The sequence below is a fragment of the Notamacropus eugenii genome, chromosome 1, assembly GCF_028372415.1.
Source record: "Notamacropus eugenii isolate mMacEug1 chromosome 1, mMacEug1.pri_v2, whole genome shotgun sequence".
NCBI lineage: Eukaryota > Metazoa > Chordata > Mammalia > Diprotodontia > Macropodidae > Notamacropus > Notamacropus eugenii.
In genome coordinates this window covers 99,456,924-99,463,767 of record NC_092872.1, presented here as the reverse complement: position 1 = coordinate 99,463,767, position 6,844 = coordinate 99,456,924, and positions in this window count along the sequence as shown.

Here is a 6,844-nt window from a genome sequence, read left to right as displayed (position 1 = left end):
GGCTCTATATTGACATATGCCAGTAAAAATGGCTGTATTTACTTGACTATTGTTCCAGAACTGGAAAGAGGGGGAAGGGAAGGTCAGAGGATACAACAAAGGTATGCTGGTAAGGTATCCAAAGAATATGGATCCAGACATAGCTGGAAATAGTCTAGATCAGGGGTGGGGAACCTGCAGCCTTGAGACTACATCAGGCCCTCTAAGTCCTCAAATGTGGCCCTTTGAGTGAATCCAAACTTCACAGAACAAATTCCAAAGAATCCCACCCCTGGTCTTTACATAGGGTACCACACAAGGCATTCACCAATCAGGGTAGCCAGGTCCCAAGGTAGAAATTATGGACCAGAGAGGGTTAAGTCTTTCATGGTATGGTCGCTGGTTTTGTCAGTAAGGTGAATGGTGAGATGGCGTCTAGCCCTTTTCAGTCAAAGAAATCAAGGAAGGCTTCATGGAGGAGGTGACATTTGAGCTAGATCTTAAAATACTTAGATAGAAATTTGAAGGTAATTGGCTGTACGCATGAGGATCATCCTGCCCAAAAGTAGAGGGGCAGGAAAGGCTAGATGCAGTTGGGAACCACTGATTGGGATTAAACATAGAGTGAATGAAGGACAATATTATAAAACAAGACTAAAAAGATGGGTCAGAGTCAGATTATAGAAGACCTTGAATGACAGGCTAAAGAATTTTATAGTTCTATTTATAGTTAATGGGGAGACTTCCAAAGACTCTAAGAAAAAAAGTTACCTTTGCGTAGGTGTATTTGGCCTATGGTGTGAAGGAAGGATTAAAGAGGAGAGAGAATAGAAAGCAGAAAAACAAGCTGGGAAGTGATCTTGTGACCTAAATTACAGTAGGAACCATATGAGCTGAAAATAACATATTCTGCTTTTAATGAAGTCAGTCATTGCGTACACAGATGTTGAGTGCCAATGTGCTATAGAATCAGGAGACAGAAAGACCACATGGAACTAAGATGATCAGACTGATATCACAGAAAAAAAATACTGGCTTTGAAATCAGAAAACCTGGATTCAAATCCTTCATTTAGCCCTCTCTGTCCTACTTGTGTGATCTATATGTCACTTAGCCTCCCTGGGTCTCCATTTCCTCATCTGCAAAATGAGTATGTTAGACTAGAGGTGAATTTTCGGGTTTCTTTCATCCCTCCATTTCTATAATGGTTTATAATGATCCATTCAAATCCCTTGTTCCCTTCTGAAGCCCCTCCCTGTCCTTTAAAGAATGAGTAGAATGGCAGTAGCTAGAAAGGTGGGACAGAGCCTTCCAGGTAAGAGTTAAGCATAAACAAAAATGTGTACATACAAAGAATTCAGCCTTTGTGAAGGGCCAGGAGCAGGACAGTCTGGCTGGAACAGTACAGCCTTGATCAGATAAACCTGAGACTCAACCACAGAAAGAAGACAGAAATAAGGAAACTCCCCCACTCTCTCATCCCTTGCTTCCCTCCCCAGCCACTCACCCTGGGAGCTTGTGCACTTGATCAAGCTTTTGGAAGGGTGTGAGAAAGATGCAACCAGCTGGTGGGGTAGCAGGTCCAGCGCTCAGCATGTAACACATTAACTGCCCATATGGCTAGTTCTGTCTATAAATAGTATTGGCACCCACCATGATCAAGAGAAGCCTCTTCACTACAATTTAGAGGGCACTGAGGGAGATCTGGCCAACTGGCTTTTGTGCCTGGGAGACTTTACTGGACACTTTTTATACTTAAAACTCTCAAGGTTGCCTGGGACAACAGAAAAGTCTGCTGCTGGGAGTGTTAGGGGAACTCAGAGGAGTCAGCTACAGAAAGCTAAAGAATTCTGTCCTAATGGTTGCTAGCCAGCCAGCATAACTCCCATCCTACTGTGGCAGAGATGAAGAGATAAGCCTACCTGCCTATTTTTACTCCCATAGTGATGAAAGACTTTATTTTCCCTTTACAATATATTTTGTAATGATAGCCTTATTTTCAAATTTTCCAGTGGCTTTCTTCAGAGTTTTAATGCTGCTCATGTCTTCTTTCTTTCTTCCAATCATAGTTTAATTCTTGTAGAATTTTCCCTTGAAATCTAGAGTTAGACTTTTTGTTTGATTTGAGTTGCTGAATGCAGCTTTCCCTTTGTTCTTTAGGAAAAAGCAAAAAACAAACCTAACAAAGGTCCAACCTGCTATCACAGGTACACCGATTTAGAGCTAGAAGGGATATTAGAGGTCATTCATTAAGTCCAATGCTCTTATTTCATAGATGAGGAAACAGATGTGAAGAGAGCTGCCCATGACTACACAGCCAGTGAAAGAGCTGAAATCTGAACGCAGGTCTTCTGACTCTCAATCCCATATACTTTCCATTGTACTACACAGAACTAAGTTGCTTAGCTCAGAAACCGGGGTCAAGTTAACTTCATAGAGACCAGGCACACCCTTGTGATGCCAGGCCGTTATGCCTAGGACCAATAGGCCATTGCTCAGACCTCTCTCCATATGGAAAATGGATTTATCAATATAAATATATATCAATATATTATATATACATACATGCATATACACACACACACATTGAGTAACCTGACAGATTAAAGAGGGACAGAAATGGAGAGAGATAGAGACAGAGAAATATACAACTATATACATGGGGTAAACTAGAGAGATAGGAATAGACAGAAAGATTAGATAGACAGATTGATGATAGGTGGATAGGTAGATGGATGGATAGATATACAGCTATAAACAGGGGGTGAGCTGATAGAGAGATGAGGATAAGAAGATACACAGATTGACAGATAGACAGACAGACAGACAGACAGACAGATAGATAGATAGATAGATTAGATGGACAGACAGATGGATCAATTCAGTGTGATGAGAATGATACATTAGAAAGAGCATTGACTGATGTCAGAGAACTCTGGTATACACACATGTACAGGCAGCCAAGAGGACCAACACATGCATATGCACATATGTGTCTGTGGCCGGGAGGTTTTTCTTAACGTTAGACCTTTCTTTAATAAACTCTTCCTTCTTTTCTCTATCACCTTGGACTGCTTGCTGTTTACTGTAGACAACAATGTATGTTCCACTTCTATACCTTTGCAAAGGTGGTCCTCAGATTCTGGGATATTCTCCCTCCTTGCTTCTACTTGTAGAACCTCTAGTTTGCTTCAAAGTGGTGCACTAGGTCTTTCTTTCTATGTGCATATACATATACACATATACATACATGTATTGTGTATGAGCACATGCGTTACTATTTGGGAAATGACAAACAGGCTTCTTGGGACTCTGACCTTGACTCCATTTTTACATTGTTGAACTATAAGGAATGCCTTCTTATACTTTTTCCCTATCAAAAGAGGGGGTGCTGATTAATCCAGTGAAGGACCAGAAAAAGCTGAGCCAAGTAATTAATGCTTTGGTTTTCAAGTCAAGAATTCTCATTTCTTTTACAGACTTTGCAATTTTCCCAACTCTTTTTTTTCATTCATGAGACAGAAAGGGCCAGTGAATGCATACCGGGGGTGAATCACTACATGTTGTTGAGAGGAATATGGATAAAAATGTGATGATCATTGAACAGAAGTTTGTGATCTATGTACACAAATAACCCCAATGAATAGCTATGGTCCTGTGAACACAGGAAAGAGAAATCCTTTCATGTCATCTTCATGCTCTGGGCCATTCTCTTAACTCAAAGGAAGTCACACTGTCATCTTAACCTTTGGCAACCAAACCTGAGCATTCTTCTGGATGAGGGTTATTTAGTCTGTTACCTGAAAACTAAGGCTAGGAATACTGTGCCCTCAACAATCTGAGATAACTAAGAGTTGCTATGTCTCCTTAGTCACTTCTAACTTCCAAATGTTACCTTTGCCTTATTTTGAATAATATCCAAAGATTTAAGTAATTCAAAAGAGAGTATGTAGTTAAGCCTCTAGGAAATAGGTCAAGAGGCCAGGGATTGAACAGAAATCTCAGACTCAGTCCACAAAACTCCCAAGTGCTGCTTGAACTAGATTAAAATGTAATTGGGAAATGTTTAAGGAAATAAAAATATCATATAATGTCGTGTTAATTTACGATTTTCTAAGTCAGTATGCTGCCAGCAGAGATCCATTTCTATATGAGGAAGGCTGAAACCAATAGTTAGGGGAAAAACACCAGGAATTGGGATCATAGGTCTTGAATTTGACTATCAGTGATGTAATTTACTATCTGTATGACTTTGGGCAATTCATTTCATCTTTCAGGACTCAGTTCCCTCATTTGTAAAACAAAGAAGCTAAAATAGATAATCCCTTAGGTCTTTTCCCGAATCTCATCCATTAATCTATCAAATTATACCATGAAGCAAATGGACAATATCTTATTCTATTGACAAAAAATATTTCTAAAATGCTTGTAATTATTCATGGTCATCTGTAAAGGGTAGCTAGGTGACACAGTGGATAAAGTATCTATCCTGTCGTATGCATGTATGTATGTATGTATGTATGTATGTATGTATGTATGTATCTATCTATCTATCTATCTATCTATCTATCTATCTATCTATCTATCTATCTATCTAGTGCAGCTAGATGGTTCAGTGGATAAAGTACAGGGTCTGGAATCAGGAAGGTCTGACTTCAGATCTGACCTCAGACACTTATTAGCTGTGGGAGCCTGGGCAAGTCATTTAACTTTGTTTGCCTCAGTTTCCTCATCTGTAAAATGAGCTGGAGAAGGAAATTGCAGACCACTTCTCAGCTTGACTTTTAAGGCTCACCACAATATGCCTTCCACTTAATGTTTCAGTCTTATTTTTTATTACTCGCTTTTACACCCTCGTCCTTCTTTCCATTCACACTGAACTGCTTTCTGCTCAATATACAGAATAATTCACCGCCCACCTTTTTATCTTTGCAAAGGTGTTCCCAAGGTCTGGAGAATACTCCCTCTTCTCTACTCATAGAATCTCGAACATTCTGCAAAACACAGCTCCAGTATCTCTTCCTGCTCTAGGCCTTTCCTGATATCCTGCACTTCAGCTGACAGTCAACTCTTCATCTGTGACAATGTTCTATACACTTTGTTTAAAGTAACTGTGTCCTTGTTGCATCTAGGCAGCACTGGATAGAATACTAGACCTGGAATTAGGAAGAATCATCTTTCTGAGTTTAAATCTAGCCTCAGACATGTAATAGTTATATGACCCTGGACAAGTCACTTAGCCCTGTTGGCCTCAGTTTCCTCATCCGTAAAATGAGCTAGAGAAGGAAATGGAAAACTACTCCAGTAACTTTGCCAAGAAAACCCCAAATGGGGGCACAAAGAGTTGGACAAGATGGAAAAAAAATGACACAACAGCAACAAATCCTTAGTGTGCTAACCTTTTTTCTCTAGGCCTCCCAGTAGAATGACAAAGCCTTGAGGGTAGAGGCTATTTTTCCTTGTCTTTGATCTCCACCCCCTAGTTCAGTACCTTATACATAGCAGGTGCAAATGTCTCCTGAAGCTGAACTTGCTGCATTTGACCTGCTCAGGAGAGGTTCTAAATGATTTTCATGACTACCCCTTAGAGAAAAAAAAAAGAGAGAAAGCTAAAATTGCTATGCAACATGGAACATTTCCTTATACTAAGGAAACAGGCTGCTATACCATCTTTAGAAAAAAAAAAAAAAACCAGGAAAAGACTGCTGAACAGAAGTCTTTGTAGGTGCCCCACCCACCCAAAAGCAAACTTGAAAAGTTTCTCCATTTCTGCTTTCCACTGTGTAGTCATGTCTATTAAAAGCCGCTTGTAAATAGCTAACTTTATCTCTGGCATGCCGTAGATTAGGCATATTTGTTTTCCAGGGAAGATTATAAATAGTGGGGGGGAAAAACAGAATGTATTTTGCAAATGAGCCCAGATGGAAAACTAACAGATGGCCATGTACTGTATTTTGTATGCTCAGTCCTACATTTAAATTAAAAATTTTCATAATGATGATTAAGGTCTGTAGCAACACTAGTTTTCCTGTGGTAGCATCATATATCATGTATCAGAGATATCGAATGGAACATTTTCATGAAAAGGTTGCAGACTTTATACAAATCCTTCTACTTGAAGTTTCCACACTGAAGAGGAAGCAAAAATTAAAGCTCATTCAGGAAGGTGGAAATGAGACTGGGGAAACTTTTTTTGCCCAAGTAGATTTTATAGAATAGAGATATCTGCTGCCATCTGGCTTACCCCCCTTAGAAAAACTCATGATCAGTTATTTCTTTGGAAGATAGTGGGAGGGTGAAGAGAGGGATAGGGTATGTTAAAAAGAACCTTAATCACACTGGACATTTTGGTAATTGATTCTGAATAAATTCAGAGACATATATGCATCCTCTAATTTGGCAGCTCTCTATTATCCATGAGAAGATTGCCCAGTTGGAAAATTATTCCACCTCATTGCTTCTCATCTTTTTCATGTGACCATTTTGGTGGTTGACAATACTTCTACTAGAGATCAGAAGATGAGTTAATGTAAATCAATCCATAATGATGATGAGTGTTTATATAGTGCTATAAGGTTTTCAAAGTGCTTTACAAGTGTTCTTTGACCCTCATGACCCTAGGAGGTAGGTGCTTTTTTACAAATGAGGAAACTGAGGCAGAAAAAAGTTAGGTGAATTGCCCTGAATCACACAGCCTACTGTTTGAGGCAGGGGTTGAACTCAGGTCTTCTTGACTCCAGATCCAATAGCCTATCCACTGAGCCACTTAGTTGTTTCTATTCAAGCAACAAGTGTTTATTAAGTTCCTAGTATGCACTGGGCACTGTACTAGAAACCGAATCTATTTTAACACAACCTCGATAGA